Raw genomic sequence first — 18,780 nt, forward strand, 5'->3', positions numbered from 1 at the left:
AAAAATATTAAAATGTATACAAAAACAAATTAGAAGATTAATCATAATAAAGTCTGTTACAATAAAGAAGGATTAATATGCATTTAATTTATACAGTGAAGTGTTATTTTACATTTGTTTACTTTATTTCTGTACCTGAAAACTGTTAAACCTACCTAAAAAGCACTGTTTATTTCATATGTATCTTTGTTCTGTTGTATTTATTTGATGATGCAGAAATAAAACTGCTAGTATAATTTAATGCAGGTGTTGCTGATTTAAAACATGATCAAAATACTATCTATTTTTTTATGCCAAAATTTCAAATAAGAGAGGAAGTGACAAATATCGGTATCGGAATCGGCCAATAAGTGATTGTTAAAATCGGTATCGGTATCGGCCCCAAAAAATCCTATCGGTGCATCCCTAATATATATATATATATAAGCTCGATACCATAGAGCCCCCCACCACATAGCAAATCCCAATTTATCCCCTGGTTGTCCCTTTATCTTTTTGATAAATTTTGGACACAGAAGGACCACCATTCAAGTGGGACTTAAATATGCCATGGAGGGATATATAAAAGATTTTAAAATAAATATTGTGGGCATTAATTTAGAAGCGAGAGTTTCCAGATCACAATGCAAGCGGGAGAAGCCTCATATTACGTTCGTCACGATCGCGGATAACAACATCCCGGATCAACACTGTTCATGTGTCGCAGGGTACGATTAATTTACATTTAACCAGTTTAATATGAAGAGACAGTGAAATGTAGACCTTCGTTTATATGTTTTTGCCCTACACTGTACAAGACGCGGGAACAGTCCGCTATTTAGGTTTGTATGGACTCACTAACTTTAACATTAGCTAGTTTAAGCCAGATACCTTGCTAAAGCAAGATGACATTAACGTTATGCTTGAGCAGATGAAAATTGTAACTTAATGAGAGTATGACAACCAGAAAATTTTTGTCTTCAAAAAGTTTTTGTCTTCTTTGGGATTGGGGGTGAATGCTTTGGGACATTTAGTGAGAGTATGACAACCAGAAAACAAAAGTTTTTGTCTTCATTGGGATTGGGGGTGAATGGTTTGGGATATTTTGCTCCGTTTTGTTTGGGTTTAGGAAATAGAATAAAATAAATTCCATTGCCTATCCTCTCAGGATACCTGGAATCGCTGTTACAAGTACCCCAGGCACATCGTTTTTCCATTTTTGAAGCCTAAACCCCATAAAAACGATGCGAGTTTCGGATCTTCCAATGTTTCGATGGCGCTGAAACCTACAGAATCTGTAGTACAGATGTCGAGTTCCGCTCCCCGTGCAACTGATAGTCGACTGCCATTGGCTCATCTGCGTTCGAGGGGAGGGGCTTACCGATAGGTCAATTGTGAGAGAAAAAGACACGGGAAAATGGGTTCATTATGTTGGAAAAACTTACAGTCCTTAATATCATATTATTTGTCACAATATAAATGCATCTGCATATATGAAAACATGTAGCGGCCTTCTCTCACAAAGGCAGATAACCGTATTTGGCAGTCATTGGGATTACAAAAAGCTTGAAAAGCCGTCATGTAAAATATCTTACAAACATTTGATTTATTATGGAAATGCTCCATTTTATTTCAAATATCTCCTTTTTACAGGCAACTGTAACCACTACAACAAATAATCAGAGTTTCTCTCCCACCTTCCAGTGCGTCCAAACAGCAGCACACCGGGGACATTTAACCAGAGGACTAATTCTGTCACTGCAACTACCATAATTAATACCTCTGCTGTAAAGGTATTACTCACTTTGGCTGCATCAATTATTGATCCAAACAACAAAACAAAAAAATGATTCATACTCTGACTTCAGGGAAAGATGTTGACTGAAATGCATTTATAGCTTTCCTTCAGTGATTTAAATAGAAATATAGGTCAGTCTGTGTTGCATTCATCTACCTAATCATGTCTATGTGTTTCATTTTCTCTGCAGTCTGTGGGCAAAGGTGCTCTCTCCACATCGGGTAATGCCCCACGTATGGTGTCTCCTAATGTACCGACCAGATCCAGCACAAACACAACATCAACCCCAGTCACTGTTACAGCTGTAAGTTCGTGTTACAAGTTATGTGTGTAGGGTTACACTAATATTAACCCTGGAAAACCTGACTTATGATATAAAAATCAGAAAAGAAGATTTTTTTTAACGGAAACTTTAGACAAAATATTTTTTTTTAAATCTCAAAACAAAACAAAAAATTATTTTTTGTTGTGTCATATATTGTACACCAGGCTTTTATGGCTCATATAGTATGATATATGAGAATATGGTGCTTGCTGATATTCATATGGCCAACAAGTAGGATGAAATTCTGATTGCTTGTAATGTAAATCCATGAGATTTTTATAACAATATAGCAGACTCCTTGCAGAAAATGCATATAAATAACAGTTGTCACTCAATATCTCCCATTAATATGTCTTTGTTAGATGATATTTAAATGCTCAGTTTTTTTATCAAAGCTCTTTAGTTTTAAGCATGGGGCAGAACATTTAATGCAGTGCAATACAATGGTGATTGAGAAAAGAACGAATAAAGGTTAATCAAAAGCCTGATGTAACATATGTGATACTCACATGGCAAAAAATTGATGTTCGGATAATCAAATAAACCTAAGTTACTTCAGTCCAGTCAGTGTTCATCTAGAAACATTACTTACAATATTCAAGTTATTCCTCCATTTACTTTATGAAAAGTAGGGATAAAATTTGGCCAATACGGAAAAGCAGATAATTATTTTATGTTATGTCCGATAAATGGCAGTTATTCAAATTTTGCACTTTTTTGTCTAAATAATCTAAAAATAAAACACAAAAAATGTAATCAGTTGTTATAAATGCTTCAAGTGAATTAAGGCATCACAACTTGTATGTACAGTATGAAAAATGTATATTTGCTAAAAATGTAACTTTTTTTTTTTTTTTTTTTTAAAGATTAATTGAACATTAGATGATCTAAAAGTACATTTTGATGTTTAAAATGAAATATCCAATGTCAGTCAATACCAATATTTTAAAATATTTTTAATATGTGCATCATAAAATTAATAATGTTTAATTTTCTTTATCATCAGGAGACCTTGGAGAATGTGAAGAAATGTAAAAACTTTCTGGTCACTCTTATGAAGCTAGCATCGGGTGGCACTCGCTCGGCCAACATGGCTCAGAATGTCAGAGCTCTTGTCAAAGGCCTGCTGATATGATGTCACTTGTTGCTTTCAAAATCAATATATCACAATACAGAAAGGGCTTTTGTTTTCTTCTCTACATGTAGGATGGGAAACTAGAGGCAGAAGAGTTTACTGAAAAACTCTACATGGAGCTCAAATCATCCCCTCAACCATATCTAGTGCCTTTCCTGAAGGTGAATGCAGTTTCTTCACTTGTAAAACTCATTTAGATATTATCAGCAACTTCACCAAAGTCATATGGGTATATATGAGGGTACTGACCTCATTTTTGACCTGATTTTAAGATGATATCTATTATCAGACCTTCATAGCTCATGTATGACATATAACCAGAGATGCTGATGTATTAATTCTTTCAGAGGAGCCTGCCAGCTGTCCGTCAGCTCACCCCAAACTCTCAGCTCTTCATTCAGCAGTGCGACCAACTCAAGCCCTCAGATTCAGCATCAACCAAGGCCGCAAACCAGAAGTCCACTGCTTCCGTCAGCTCCTCCCTCAAGCCCAACCAGCCAACCAGAACGGCTCAGCTGGTAAACCCTGGCCCATTTTTAGTCCTGGGAATGTAATTCATCATGATGATTTCAGGGGTTTGCCTATATGAAACAACGGAAGAGTAATCTGATAATAAGGAAAACAAATGATCACTCAGTGTTCGTGTTTTCACCATGGAAACAAACCTGGATGTGCATCGTTTTAATGTTAATCTGCAGGTATGATTTCTTTATCAATAGTTATAGTAGTGAACCATATGGTGTCTGGAATTCAGGTATGTGTGTTTGGGGATCCTGGATACACCGTTTTGATGTTTTATGTAATAGTAGACTCAGTAGACTGTGTGTGTGTTTGTGTGAGAGTGAAACCTCTAATTTCACACTGCCTCCGTCCCAGCACACTGGTTCATTTTTATGACAGCCTCTCTTCACTTTGTCTTCATTTCCTGGTTAACTCACCACCGCCCACGGTGTACAGGCTAATTCATTCAAAACCACCAGTATCCCACAAGCCCAAGCAGAGCCAAATTAGTTTTACACTAGAGACAAAGATGCATGAGTCTTACCCCATTTCTTACCAGGAATGTCATGTTATCATATTCAAATAATGTCATGATTTGTTTTTCTGTAATCTAATATCACCATTTTATTGGACGTCTTGATGGATTTCCACTGAAATACAGAAGCTCATTTCCCATACACCTGAATAGACTTTAGAGGTTTTGATTACTTCAGAATCAGAAAGTGCTCTGAGGGTTTGCAGAAAGTGCTCCTGTCTAAAATGGTTTCTACAATGTCCTCGAGGTGGACTAAACCCAGCATACCTTCTATGAATATTTTCATATGCATAATTTTTGTATCTTTGCTGTATTTATTTAGGAATGCTGTCTTCTTATTGATTTTGTTTTTACTTTGTCAGGTGATCCAGTAACCTAAAGGAGTAATCGTCAGAGCAGAGAAGATTTTTTTCTTGAAACCCTCTCAAGCAGTTTGTGCTGATGTAGGTGCTGTGATCCTTGGAGAGTCTTTGTCAATTCAAACTATCCTCCTCACCGTGCATTAGGATAATATAGGCACATTTCTTCTTCCAGGCAGATTCATAACATCTGCAGTTAAGTGGAACGTCTTAATTATTGCCCTGATGGTGGAAATTGGAATTTTCAATGCTTAAGCTATTTTCTCACAGCCACTTTCTATTTTGTTAAGTTCAACCATTTTTTTTATTTAAGTCATGGCTGGACATTTACATGTAACATTTGGGAATGGGAATATACTGTATACATATTTTATTCATAAAAAATTTGAGGGGTGCTAATAATGGCCAACACATATTGGTGGAAAAACATTTATTTCATAATGTGATTTTTCCCCCACTTTCAATTGTTTTACCCCAATGAAAGGTTAGATTTTTTTTTTTTTTTTTTTAGAATTTATCATAGCCTTCTTTGCTCATATTTACCAAGGGGTCATATAATTCTAATTATAATATATATGTGGATTACATGAACGGTGTTTTGATTAAAGCTCAATACACTGAAAGATTAGATGATCTTTTATTACTTTTGTGAGTCTTTCACCTCCAAGTGTCCCAATTCATTTTGAGCTGATAAAAATATCTGTATTTTTATTCTGTCCCCACAGGTGCTGTTGTGCGGCAGTCCATCCTTCAGGCGTTTAAAACACACTTTTCCCAGCTGCCCCTTCCAGTGCATGCACACGGCTTCAAGGACAGCACCTCGGGCTCTTTCCGGTAATAGCTCTGACTTGCGGACATTCCCTGCTGCACAGCGGGTGAATGTGCTTATTGGTTCTTTATAGGATGAATGTGAATAGAAGGCAGTCAATGTCGCTATAGATTAAGATTTCTAGATGAGCTATACCATTAGCATATTCATTTTTAGACAAAAATTGAAATCCTATCCTTTTGTGTTCTTGACAGACTTTAATTTAGAGATGACGATGACATTAATGATGTGGCCTCCATGGCCGGCGTGAACCTGAGTGAGGAGAACGCTCGTATTTTGGCCTCTGGCTCCGAGCTTGTGGGATCAGTGATCCGCTCCTGTCAAGAGGAGCCCTTTTTATTCCCATCAGCCCTTCAGTCACGATTGCTGCAGATCGGTAACTTCACCCAACCCATTTAATTACTTTCTCCAATTACACATATACTGTATGTGTGTATGTGTTTGTTACAATATATTTTTCATTATTATTTATTTATTATAGAAGACAGAATAACAAAATAATTTGCTCTTGACCGTTATGACAATCAGAGTCTTGTTGACTTTGTAACCTGTTTGTTGTTTTTTTTTGGCTGGTTTTAGAGGGGTTTTCAATATTTTTCAGCTGGTCAGCCTTGGGGAAAAGCTTGCCGACCAGCTAAAGCAACTGAGCACCTGCTTGTACAATCTGACAGAGTAGCTGAAGCCCATCTTAAATCAGCTAAGACTAGCTTAAACCCGCTAAAAACACCAAACCAGCTGAAAAAAAACAGAACTTTGAAAGTAAAACAAATGCCATGCAGCGCACTTCCAATTTGGAGGAAAGAGTGTCTAAAGGTGAGAAAATGTAACACAAAAGAGTCTTAACGAATTACTTTTCATGTACTGTAATTAGTTACTTTTTAATTAGTAACTCAATATTGCAAAATGTTTTAAAACTAACATTTCTGAACGCTGTATTCCTCCATGTTTCACTATCCTCAGCTATAGCATTAACTGCTTTTTTTGTACATCAGTGTATCTTTACTCAAAGTGATATTGCATTTCCCTCCATTTCTGTTTGTCAAAGTCTGTTCACCACCCTCAGCTCTGCCTCTATGGCATGCATCCTGTCTGTGTTTTTTTTTGGGCATATGTTGCGCTGTGTTGTGACACACGAGTGCAGTCTCTGTCTTTGATCAGTGGTATCTCTGACGAGCCTGTTCTGCTTAATCAGTATGCTAATGACTGCCGAGCTGCGCAAAGTTGCCAGAGTCGCAGGAATCCACTCTGCTGCACTGATCAAAAAAGCGTCGGAACAAGTGAGAGAAAGGACAACAGAGGCGGAGAGAGGGAGATAGCCAGGAGGTAGGGGGAGTCGTGCGGAGGAGGAGGAGACGAAAAGAGAGAATGTGGAAATGAAAGAGACAGACTTAGCCTCGCAGGAACTCAGTCCGCATCAGCAGAAAGGGCAAAAATTAGATGGAATTGGAGTGTTTGCAGATGTCTGTCTACTCGGCAAGCGTAACAGACCAACAGGAACAAAGCATGTCTGACATTATGGAAATGTGAATACAATATAAATAGCAGAGGAAAACGACAAAATAGCTGGATTCCAGCTCGATGAAGACATTTGCCTCTAATTCTACACAATCTCCATTTCTGTCAGGCAGTAAATAGGTCTGTACAAATGCTGAATTAGAGGAGGATTCATGTGATTCCTGAAGAACTCCCTGTGATAATCAGGCATTCATGCAATCTGTGCCCACAGAACTTCAATGTGCCATTTACAAAGTTGTTTCCCATGTTGCACATCTGACATGTTAATACATTTAAGCTAATTTGATTATGCGTTCAGCTACAAATAAGAGTGAATTATCTCAACTCCATTTAACATTTTACCACAGCACATTTTCCCCCCTAAAAAAAATTGTGACTCCCCCAAAAATTAGGTTCTGTTGGCATTTCTCATATCGAATGAGAATATTTTAGATACAGTCCTGAATTCTATAAACGATTCCATTTGGATTTGTGAAAATTGTTTTTCACCGGTTTATCTCTATACTTTCTATGTGATTCTGGATTGATCCACAAGAGTTCCGAATTTTAAATTATTAATGAAATTTGTCATTGATAACATTCAGATTAAGTCAGTCAATAGAATGAGTGTTTCTAACATGTTAGAACTACAACTTAGACGTGTGATTGTGTGTGCATAGGTGCTTGTCATTGATAACATTCAGATTAAGTCAGTCAATAGTGTTTCTATTGACTGACTTAATGAGTGTTTCTAACATGTTAGAACTACAACTTAGACGTGTGATTGTGTGTGCATAGGTGGATCTTTGAGTATCACAGAGGTCTGTCCTCCTGATGTTCTTGAATTGCTCTCTCTGGTGACACAAGAGAGGCTTCGAGACCTGCTGGAGAAGATAACCATTGTGGCACAACATCCACAGATCTCTTATAAGGTAAACTTACCTAAAAAAAAACACAGTAGACAAAGTAATTGAGAAAATAAAAAACTTTCATAATTTCTTATTAAAGCTTGTTTCTTAATAAAAATTTGGACTCACTTAGTATAAAGTGTTTTAAACTACTGTGTACTCAGATTTCAATTAATATTTGATACCGTGCACTTATTGAAAATAATTATTTAAAAATACCTTCCTGTAAATATAACGTTAATGAATTTTTGTAGTTCCATCTGTAATTACCCTATTAACCCTACCTCTATGACTTAAATCTACTCATACTACCAAACCTGTCTCTAACCTTAACCGTATCTCACCTGAATAGCAGCAAAAGTCTTTTGCAATTCAACATGAACACAATAGGTACACTGTACCTAAAAAAATTAAATTTTTGACATAAGTACATAGTAGTTAAAGATACCTAATGTAAAGTGGGACCAAAAATTTGGGTTCAGAGAAGATGCCATGAAATCAGAATTGATCCTTATAATGCAGCATTGATCAGTACACTTTGATATCATATCAGTCTTCCCAGAACAACTAGAAAGTTGTTAGATGCTGTTAAAAAAAGAGCCAAGTATTACCTATTTTGATGATGCAGAGTTCAAAATTTTCAATAAAAACTTTCCATAATGAACAGTTGTTGTTTTTTCCCCAGAAAATAAGAATTTAAAGTTACATATTTGTCAGCTTTAATGTACTTAGCAAAATAACAAAAGTAGTCAAAATTTTCATAAGTATATTCAAAATGTATCATTTAAATTTTCATACATGTGAAAATTGTCTGAGAATTGAACAAATAGTTGTAACCTGTCTCAGAGGAAGATAGGAATCATGTTTTTGTCTTTTTATTTTTATTTTTTGATTGAGGGATAATAAAAGACTTCACCTTAGAAATGGTTGTGGAAAGAAAAAATGCTACGAAATGCACAAAGTGTGACATGCTATTTTTGGAATCAGCTCCACAAAATGGTCAAATATCTACGCTTTGGCTGGGTCTTAATATGCATGCTTCCCTGTTATGTAGTAGACAAAGAACTATGTAAAATAATGACCTACCTCCACAGAGATTCTGAAGTGCACATCAAATGGACACTTAACTATCCCATGAGGCCATGGGAGAGGAATTGTGAGACATTGAAAGGACACAACTGATAACACAAGTCACATGACAGTAACAACATGACAATGTTGTGCATCAAGATAAAATTCATATAGCACACATTCATACTATATAGAACATACTTTAACGGTTGCAAAGTACTTATTCAAAAGAAGTACCAACTCAGAGAATGTATGTGATTTTGGATGCAGTTATTGTTTTAGGCAACTATTGTTTTTCCTGCAATTACACTGCAATATGGATGCAAAAATGGGTAGTTTCATGTTGACTTGTACAAACCGATGTGAACAACAGTTTCAAATTTTGTGTCTTGTTGGATGCTAATGTTTTCTGTGGTGTGTGTTTCTTGTGGTGAGGATGATTGGCGCTACAGTCAGACCAATGATATTTACTCTCAGCTGAAGTTCCTGGAGCAACTGGAAAGACTGGAGAAACAGAGGAGGGAGGAAGAGGAGCGAGAAGCACTGCTCCGCATTGCCCGGGTAACTAGCAGACACAACAAAAGAGGAAAAAAACACCAGGAATCAGTCTCCATTTAAAATGTACTATTTTTTTCCCCCCTCTATTTGCGTGTATAGTCGCACTAACAGTGAAGACTCAGAGCAACCGCATCTGAAACAGTGAGCCAAAGAGGTAGAAGGGATTTCTGTGTGTTGGTGTTAATAAAAATACATGCATCCCTCCTCCACAACCTGTTTTTCATTCCTTCTGCTCCTTTGTATAGCAATGAGGACGATCAATACTCTTCATAAAGTCCCTTTTGTGCCCCACATAGACAAATCCACACACATACATACACATACCCTGGAGACAAGGCTCTCTAATTGGGGGCTCATTTTAATTGAGTCTAATATTGGGTCTGGAATTGAAGCCTGCGGCTAAACAGAGAACAGAATGTAATGAAAGCCCTCTGGATGAGTTGTGTGTCTGTTTACAAGGTAACGCTCATCTAGTCGTGTGTTAGAGAGCACGTAACATGTTTGTGTGTTTTTGCACAGGCCTCCGACTTGGGTTCTTTGTCATAGTCTATCGGTAAAATCAATAGTGCTAAAATAAATGATTCATCACCAATAACAGCTTTCCATTTTTTACAAACATTCCAGGTGGATTTGGGTGAGCCAATGGAAATGTTGATTTTATTTTTGAGTGCCTGTCAAATAGGGCAGCACGATATATCGTTTCAGCATCAATATCGCGATGTGCGCATTCGCGATAGTCACATCGCAGGATGTGCCATGTTTATTATACTGATCGTTATATTTATACTGATCGTTTTCTTTGCTCACACACAGACACCGTGTCTACACAGGACGCGACAGCTGTACAGAGATACTCATTTAAAAATGAATTTAGTAGCAGAACTACTGCACGCGATTTTCAGTGCTGGAAATCCATTTATCCTTTGTTGAAACTTCTGGGTCGTCGTGGAGAGCGCAGGTCACGGTTGCTTAGCAACGGTAGACGCCACGAAAGCGCAAGCTCCCAAACGCTTTGAAAAGAAGGAGAAGAAGAAAGCGGCACGGCTGTCGTTTTCCACGCGTTTTTAGGCGCGCCATGTGAATGGCCCCAACGTCTTTCTACACTGGACGCGACAAAGCGACATTTGCAAATCATTTGAACTTTGTGTCAGTACGTCATAAGTAGAACGAGGCATCAGTTTACTGTCGGGTTTTTGTCGTGTCGCGCTGCATCCAGTGTAGACAGCATCACTGATTATAATGGGCTATAGATACAGTCTGTGGTCGCGCCGCTCACGTCCGATGTAGACACGGTGAGTCAATCAAAGAGATTGGGAATAAGGGAAAGGGAACACCGAATTCTGTTCACGTCCGGTCTATTTGTGCCTGAAATGACACATACGCGTGAAATGATGTCAAAATGTATGTCTCTGCAAGTATCCTTGTAAACACAGTTGATTATGGCTTAGGTGAAGGTAAACAACTGAGAAAGAAAATGGATGTGTAACAGTATATTGGTTCACAGCAGTTTAATGTTCCTGCTTTCTGTCATGAATGTTAATCAAACAACAAAACATAGAGAACACATAGAGAAAAACACTTTAAGCTTTAACACAGATTTATTTGATTTAATTTATACAGTGAAGACTATGCATTGTTATTTTACATTTGATTATTCAATTTCTGTACCTGAATACTGTTAGACTTACCTGAAAAATATAAAGCGCTGTTTAGTTCATTTGTATCTTTGTTCTATTATATTTATCTATGCTTGTAATTTGTTTATTTTCTATGCTGATTTACTCACCTACAAAATCACCCCAATCATAGATTTTTTTCCCCCAAATAAAGCAAGTCATCTGGTGATTTTCTTTTTCATATCGCAATATATATCGCAGAAAAACAAAATATCGCAATAAGAGTTTTTTCCAATAGCGTGCAGCCCTACTGTCAAACGCACGTTCTCTCTTTTTTGCCCTTGTTTAGATGCAGCAGTTGGAGTTGGCACAGATGGAGCACAGAGATGCAAATTTGGCAGCGCTGGCAGCCCCGGGGTCACGTAAGAGGAAACCTCTGGAGGCTCCCGGCTCAGGGGCCAACCAGGTACCTGCACATGTCCATACAGTCGCCTCTGTTGTGAGTTATCCTGTGTACTGTCTTAATACTTCATTCTGTGCAGATGTGCAGGAAATGTTTACATATGTGTTCAAAATCAATCACATATATAAACAGTCTGGAGTACAGAGCATTTGGTCATTCTTAAATTTCTGGCTGTGTTTAGACAAGCTGTTTTGGTTTTTATTAAGTACATGTGTAAGTCTTCTTGTGTGGCTGTATGAAATTGCACATTTGCTCTTATGTCACTTAAATATTAGTAAACTCCTTTAGAAAGGGAATTGGTAAATTGTGATTCATTTCATGATTGAGTTTTAAGGCCACCACTAACTGTCAACCAAGCTCATCAATCTCTTTGATTGACTTTTTTCATGCTATAAAATCAGTTGATACCCTGCTGTTCAAAGATTTTGGGTCGGTAAGATTGTTTTTGAAAGAAATTAGTACTTTTATTCAGCAAAGATGACAGTAAAGACATTTATGCTGTTCTTTTGTAATTTGCTCATCAGAAATTCCTGAAAGAAAATGTATCGTTTCCACAAAAATATTAATCAGCACAACTGTTTTCAACATTGGTAATATTAAGAAATGTTAATATTGAAAATGCCAAATGAGCATATTAGAATGATTTCTGAAGATCATGTGACACTGAAGCCTGGAGCAATGATGCTGAAAATTCAGCTTTGCCATCACAGGAATAAATTATATTTTAAAATATATTTCAATAGAAAACGGTTATTTTACATTTTAATTATATTTTTGATCATATAAATGCAGTATTGGTGAGTGTAAGGGACTTCTTTCAAAAAACATTTTAAAAAATCTTACCGACCCCAAACGTTTGATGGTAATGTATTGTTTATGCCTAAAGGGAAGGAAATAACTCTATATGTAATATACCGTGTCTTATTGTTAGTGATTTTATAAAATACATGAGAAAAAAGGACAAGGAAAGACTGAACAAAAGACCTTAGGATTTTATCTTAGTCTAGTTTAATTCGTTTTTACATTTGTGAATTCCTTTTCCTTTAGGCAGTGAGGAATGCTAATAAGTGAAAAGATGGTTTTGAGTTTTTGTGCTTAAATTACACAGGCCTTTTAGAGAAAACAACGCCTCTGCCTAGGGGAGTTTAGTGTTTGCCTCGTTTGAGCGTCTCTATAAAGACCCAGTGCAGTTGGCAGAAAAAGAACAGAGGTTGAAAGTAGGGCACCGATCCGATACTCAGTATCGGTATCGGCTCCAATATTGCAATTTTCTGCCGGATCGGGGTATCAGTCAGAGAAACTGATCCAAATCCGATATTGTGCGTATACTATTCTGTGTTTGTTAAGCCCCACGAAAGGAACAAAAACATTATAAAGCACCATAAAGTTTTTGTGCACTATATTCCAAGTCTTCTGAAACCGTTCCATAGTTTAATGTGAGGCACAGATGAATATTAAAGTCATTAAATTCAAGTTCGCGTAAACTCTTCTCTTCGCGTTCTGTCATCCTCCATTCAGCGTTCAAACTGCAAGTCGTGTTTGGTTACGACATCAAGACGATGAACTCTCTAAGATGATTCAATATTCAAGATCAGTGTTTTGCATAAAAGGACTTTATATTGCTGGAGTTTAGTGCTGTTTCTAAATCATGTTACTTTCGACGCATCCATATCTCTTCCCTTTGTGCTTTGAACTTTTCTATGCGGAGCACTAGCTGTGCCTGTGCGCTGTGACTCCATGTTGCTTCAAGCGCATCATTCTGCGCTCGGGATGCGCATAAAGCGCTTTGTGCCGCTCTGTATTGGAGCCATTTGATTTATAATACTTTTGCACAATGAAAGATTATTAATAACCTTTCTTGTTCTGTCCTATATGTTGCTGCCTCATTACTATGTTATACACTTAAAATAAATGTATTTTAATTTTATAGTATATATTTATATATAAATATATTTACTTGTTTTTCATTAATGTATTTTACAACAATACAAAGAGCAGTGTGTAACATTTTACCAGGTTCAGTCCTACACTTATTCACTTTTATTTATTACCCAATGTTTAGATTTTATAAAATTGTTACTCATGATTTTTCTATAATAACTTTTGCTGCTGAATTATCCACTAACGGAGTTTATAATAGTGTTTTTGTCATTGATTATGATTATATTTTTCATTTGTTATTTTTCTTTATAATAAAGTTGTCCATATTTAGTAGACTGTGTTTAACACACAAAACAGTGATGATCAGGTCAACACACAGAGGTATGGAAATTCTACATTGATTTAAAAAAAAAAAAACTATTGTATCTGTATCGGCCGATACTCAGAATTTTTGGTATTGGATCTGTTCAGAAAAAATGGTATCGTGCATCCCTAGTTAAAAGACGCCAATCTTATGTTTTCAGAGTTACAGGTGCATCTCAATAAATTAGAATGTCGTGGAAAAGTTCATTTATTTCAGTAATTCAACTCAAATTGTGAAACTTGTGTATTAAATAAATTCAATGCACACAGACTGAAGTAGTTTAAGTCTTTGGTTCTTTTAATTGTGATGATTTTGGCTCACATTTAACAAAAACCCACCAACTCACTATCTCAACAAATTAGAATACTCCATAAGACCAATAAAAAAAAACATTTTTAATGAATTGTTGGCCTTCTGGAAAGTATCTTCATTTACTGTACATGTACTCAATAACTTGGTAGGGTCTCCTTCTGCTTTAATTACTGCCTCAATTCGGCGTAGCATGGAGGTGATCAGTTTGTGGCACTACTGAGGTGGTATGGAAGCCCAGGTTTCTTTGACAGTGGCCTTCAGCTCATCTGCATTTTTTGGTCTCTTGTTTCTCATTTTCCTCTTGACAATACCCCATAGATTCTCTATGGGGTTCAGGTCTGGTGAGTTTGCTGGCCAGTCAAGCACACCAACACCATGGTCATTTAACCAAGGGTTTTTGTTAAATGTGAGCCAAAATCATCACAATTAAAAGAACCAAAGACTTAAACTACTTCAGTCTGTGTGCATTGAATTTATTTAATACACGAGTTTCACAATTTGAGTTGAATTACTGAAATAAATGAACTTTTCCACGACATTCTAATTTATTGAGATGCACCTGTAGATGATCTGCAGCAGCATTTATTTGTTAAGTGTCCATATTTAAATGTCTAAATCTTTCTCTTTATTATTCTCTATTTCTTGTTCCAGAGTTTATTCTGATTAACTGAATGATTTCCCAAAAGGATAATTAATTATTTTTAGCTCCCCTTGGAAAGTTGGAAGTTAATATATTTTAAAATTGATTATAATTGTTATTTTATTTTTTACTAAATTGTAACTTCATCATTATAAATGTGTAATTACAAATATGTTTAAATACATGTCTCAATATAAATGACATTTGAGAATATTTTTGTTTACCATAAATATTTGTCAGTGTATTTGGCAGGACGCTAGTGGTATAATCATAAGTAATTATGAAATAACACATGAAGATGTACTTAAGTGGGTCAGAAAAGCATTCTAAAGTTTTTATTTAATAACTTTTATTAATTAAATTGAATTTAAATTATAATATTTTTTCATTTAATTGCAACATGTATAAGTATACTAAAATAACATCAGTATAAGCATACTAAAGTGTACTTCTTTTTCACTATGACTGTGTGATGATAGTAAGCAAGTGCTATTGTTTTATCATTACTTATTTCTAAACTGATTTCATATGAGAAAAAAACATTTAGGTCCATGTGGCTCAAAAAAATTATTCTTTGCGTCCAGGGACGGACTGGGAGTAAAAAACGGCCCTGGATTTTCTCCCAAATAGGCCCACCACAACTATAAACAGTCGCTACTATCTCACAATATTACAGCAATCCTATGGCATTTATGGCAAATAACATCACAAAACCCATGAAAAACCAATACAATTTTCATTACAACCAGTAAAACCATTACAAATTATGTGATGCTTTCTATTTTTTTTTCAACAGAGGATTGAAATAAATGTATTATTGTATGAACTAAAATACTTGAAATCTACATAAAAAAGAGCAGAATGCAAAATGTACATGACAATGATAAACATAAACCTAGAATCTAGAAACCTGAAACAACGGAATTCTTTAATTTGAGTATTCATATGTCTCTCTGTGTGTGTGTGTGTGTGTGTCATGTTAATCAGTCATATTATAGGCTACTTCATTTACTCTATTTTCTAACTCAATAGCTCTCAAATGTAACCCGTTGTAGAATCGCTGCTGTCTCTTTATGAATGAATGGAATATTCATGCCAGACAATGTGGAGTGATAAATAGCAGTGGACGCTGGGACCTAGGATTTTACTATAGTGCTATAGGCTACATGCTGTGTATAGTGAGAGAGGCGGGCAAGGTAACCTGATGTAACTGTTCGCTTTTTTCCCCCCTTTTAGCTTCTCCCAACCGCCTTTATCTTCAAGTATTTTTCTTACCATCACGAGCCCACTCTCCTTCGCGTCAGTTTCGGTTTCTTATAAGCAAAAATAGATTGCATTACCGCCCCCTTTTGTCGGCTGTCAACGTCACTTTATCTGACACTTTTTCTTTGATGATGAACCAGCCAGGCCAACGGCCAACTTCTCCAGAACGTCCAGATGGCCAGTCCGCCCCTGTTTGCGTCTGTCTGCCCAGTTGTTAGGTTCATGTGGGCAGTTTGCTACTCGAGCACCGATTCGAGTCACTTTGAGAGATTTGACCTTCTGCATGGAGCAAGACCCCACATTCAGACACACTCTCATGCTGTATAGAGAGTTTCTAGGCTAGATAACTACACAAATGCACAACTTTTGAGGTATGTGCTATGTTTGGATAAGTTAGATTACATAATACTTCACCATTGTTCAAAATGAAACTGTTTTTGTTATATTATATTTCTGTGTTCCTGTCCTTGTTTTGATTTTTGAATAAACTGTTCATACATATTGACTAGTAGGGAAGCACAAAGGAATAAATTAAACACTATTAGCAGCAACACACTGTATGGAGCTTTTATGTTTGAACTGCACAGTTGTCTATGTTGTCCAGCTTCCCAATATTTAAATTTTTACTCCTTATAAATGACTTTTTTTGTTGAAACAATCATGCTGAACTATTTTTGCACTCGCTGTTTGGAGATTGTACAGAGGTCTGTGTATAAGCTCCGGGGCAGTGGATGCCCTGAACAAAACACCACTAACCAATCACACAAATACAGCCTTAGGCGACAAAATCCACCAATCACAGCTAGACATTGGCCGAGAGAACAATACTGACCAATCAAAGCAGGATATTTCCTCAGAGCCCAAATGAAGTGAATTCGGTTTGAGACTGACCAACCAATCAGTACATGACACAAGAACTAGAGCGGAGCAGTAGAAAAGTACAAACAGCCAGAGGGTTCGAAGCTGAAAGAAACGGGACAATAGATACCCTCAAGGACTCTTGTGCAACAAGATCAAGATAACAAGGGCCAAAATCAACAGATCAGGGGCAGGATGTCTCATGATTCACTGCTGCCCGATCATCACTCTTAAACCAAGAGGGTAACCCACAAAGGGTAACCCACAATGTCATAATTCCAGAGTTTACCTCCGATCATTAGCATTGCCAGTCTTCCTCAACTGACATGCATGCCTTTGCATTTGTAAGGTGAATGGAAGTTCTCGAACAGAGCCGCTTGATTGTATGCCTCGCCTCAGCCTCAGAAACTTAAATACTCTGTGTGCTTGCCTGAGGTACAGGATTCTGAAATATTCCATTACCTCTGAATAATCATGAATGAGAAGCTGGGAGCTAAATATTGATATGCCTGCAGCATTCACAGTCCCCTCGGAGAGTGTGAGCGCATGCTATTCAGAGGTACACAGCCTCACATGCCAATACAGGCTTAGGAAAGCAAAGAGCGATTTTTAAGCACAGAATGTGCATTTTTGCTAATCAAAAGACAGGTTTTATACATTACATGAAACACTTTTTATGAAAGATTCATCTCAGTGACAATCTGTTTACCAAAAAGATTCATTTGGATTTGTTCACTCAGTTGTTTAGTTTACATTGTTACACCTGTAGGTGAGGACAAGTGATTTTCTTTTTGAGTATTAGAATGAGTCCCTAGCATTTTGCTGCTGTAGTTTAACATCACACTAACATCGAACTATAGAAATCAAATGTGCGTCCAGTCACAATTCAATTAAGAATTGAGCCTCTCGTGTTCTAAATTGGATGCTTAATTTAACTAATATATCAAAGCATGATTACATGCGGTTAAGCTACAGTAAGTTTTATAGGCAGCTACAATATTCATCTGGCCAAGTATACATGACACTATTGCTGAAACTCAAACTCAGTTTGATCAAGGTTGGAGCTAAACTCTGCAGGAAAGTGGACCTAAAGGGCCAGAGTTGAGAACCTCTGATCTACAGTACAGTTCAGAGTTTTCACTCGTAAATATGACATTTCTTGGTTCAGAATCGTAATTACAATATTTCTGACACCTGGCACATTCCAATAATCAGATATTTGTAGCAAAATACATGTCGTGCAACACCTCTGTCTTTTGAAACACATGCACAGTGCCAAGGCCAGTTGTAGTCTGATTGACATATGTGCTGGATGAAGAAAAAAAACATAGTAGGCAAAGAGTAGCCAAAAGTAGGCAAAAAGTAGCCAAGTGACTTACTAGTTCCTATTCTGAAGTGCATATCTGATGTACATTTTACTATCCCATGAGGCCACGGGAGAAGACTTGTGAATGGCAGGAAAAAGACATGACTGATGCAAGTATCTGTTCACATAAAGAAAGATAACTATAAAATCTATAATGACAACTGCCAATGGATCATGACATTCGGTTTATTATAAGCACATGCTGTTGTCTGCTGCTTTAAATGCTCAAGCTCATTAAAGTCAGAATCTGATTGACTGTCAATGTTTGTCTGTATGGCCCTTAAGTGAGGACACATGATGATAAGGGTGTATGTCCGGACTGCATTCATACTATCCACCTTCAGTCCGTCCCTAATGGTTGCTATTTGTTATCATTATATATTAATGATGTTTTATTAACAAGGTTCGGGAGGAGCACGATCAGATAATCAACCAATTCGGCACAGGTGGAGCTTGTTTAGTTAATCATCTTAACTAGCACAATACGTGTATATATATATATATATATATATTTTTTTTTTTTAG

General features: G+C 36.7%; 1 pseudogene; it reads left to right on the forward strand.

The window, feature by feature from the left end:
- The window catches only part of LOC107746274 (transcription initiation factor TFIID subunit 4-like), a 23,278-nt pseudogene extending 6,904 nt beyond the window's left edge, over positions 1 to 16,374 (forward strand).
- The last annotated feature ends 2,406 nt before the right edge of the window (positions 16,375 to 18,780 follow it).

The sequence above is a fragment of the Sinocyclocheilus rhinocerous genome, unplaced genomic scaffold, assembly GCF_001515625.1.
Source record: "Sinocyclocheilus rhinocerous isolate Xijiao unplaced genomic scaffold, SAMN03320098_v1.1 scaffold40, whole genome shotgun sequence".
Classification (NCBI taxonomy): Eukaryota; Metazoa; Chordata; class Actinopteri; order Cypriniformes; family Cyprinidae; genus Sinocyclocheilus; species Sinocyclocheilus rhinocerous.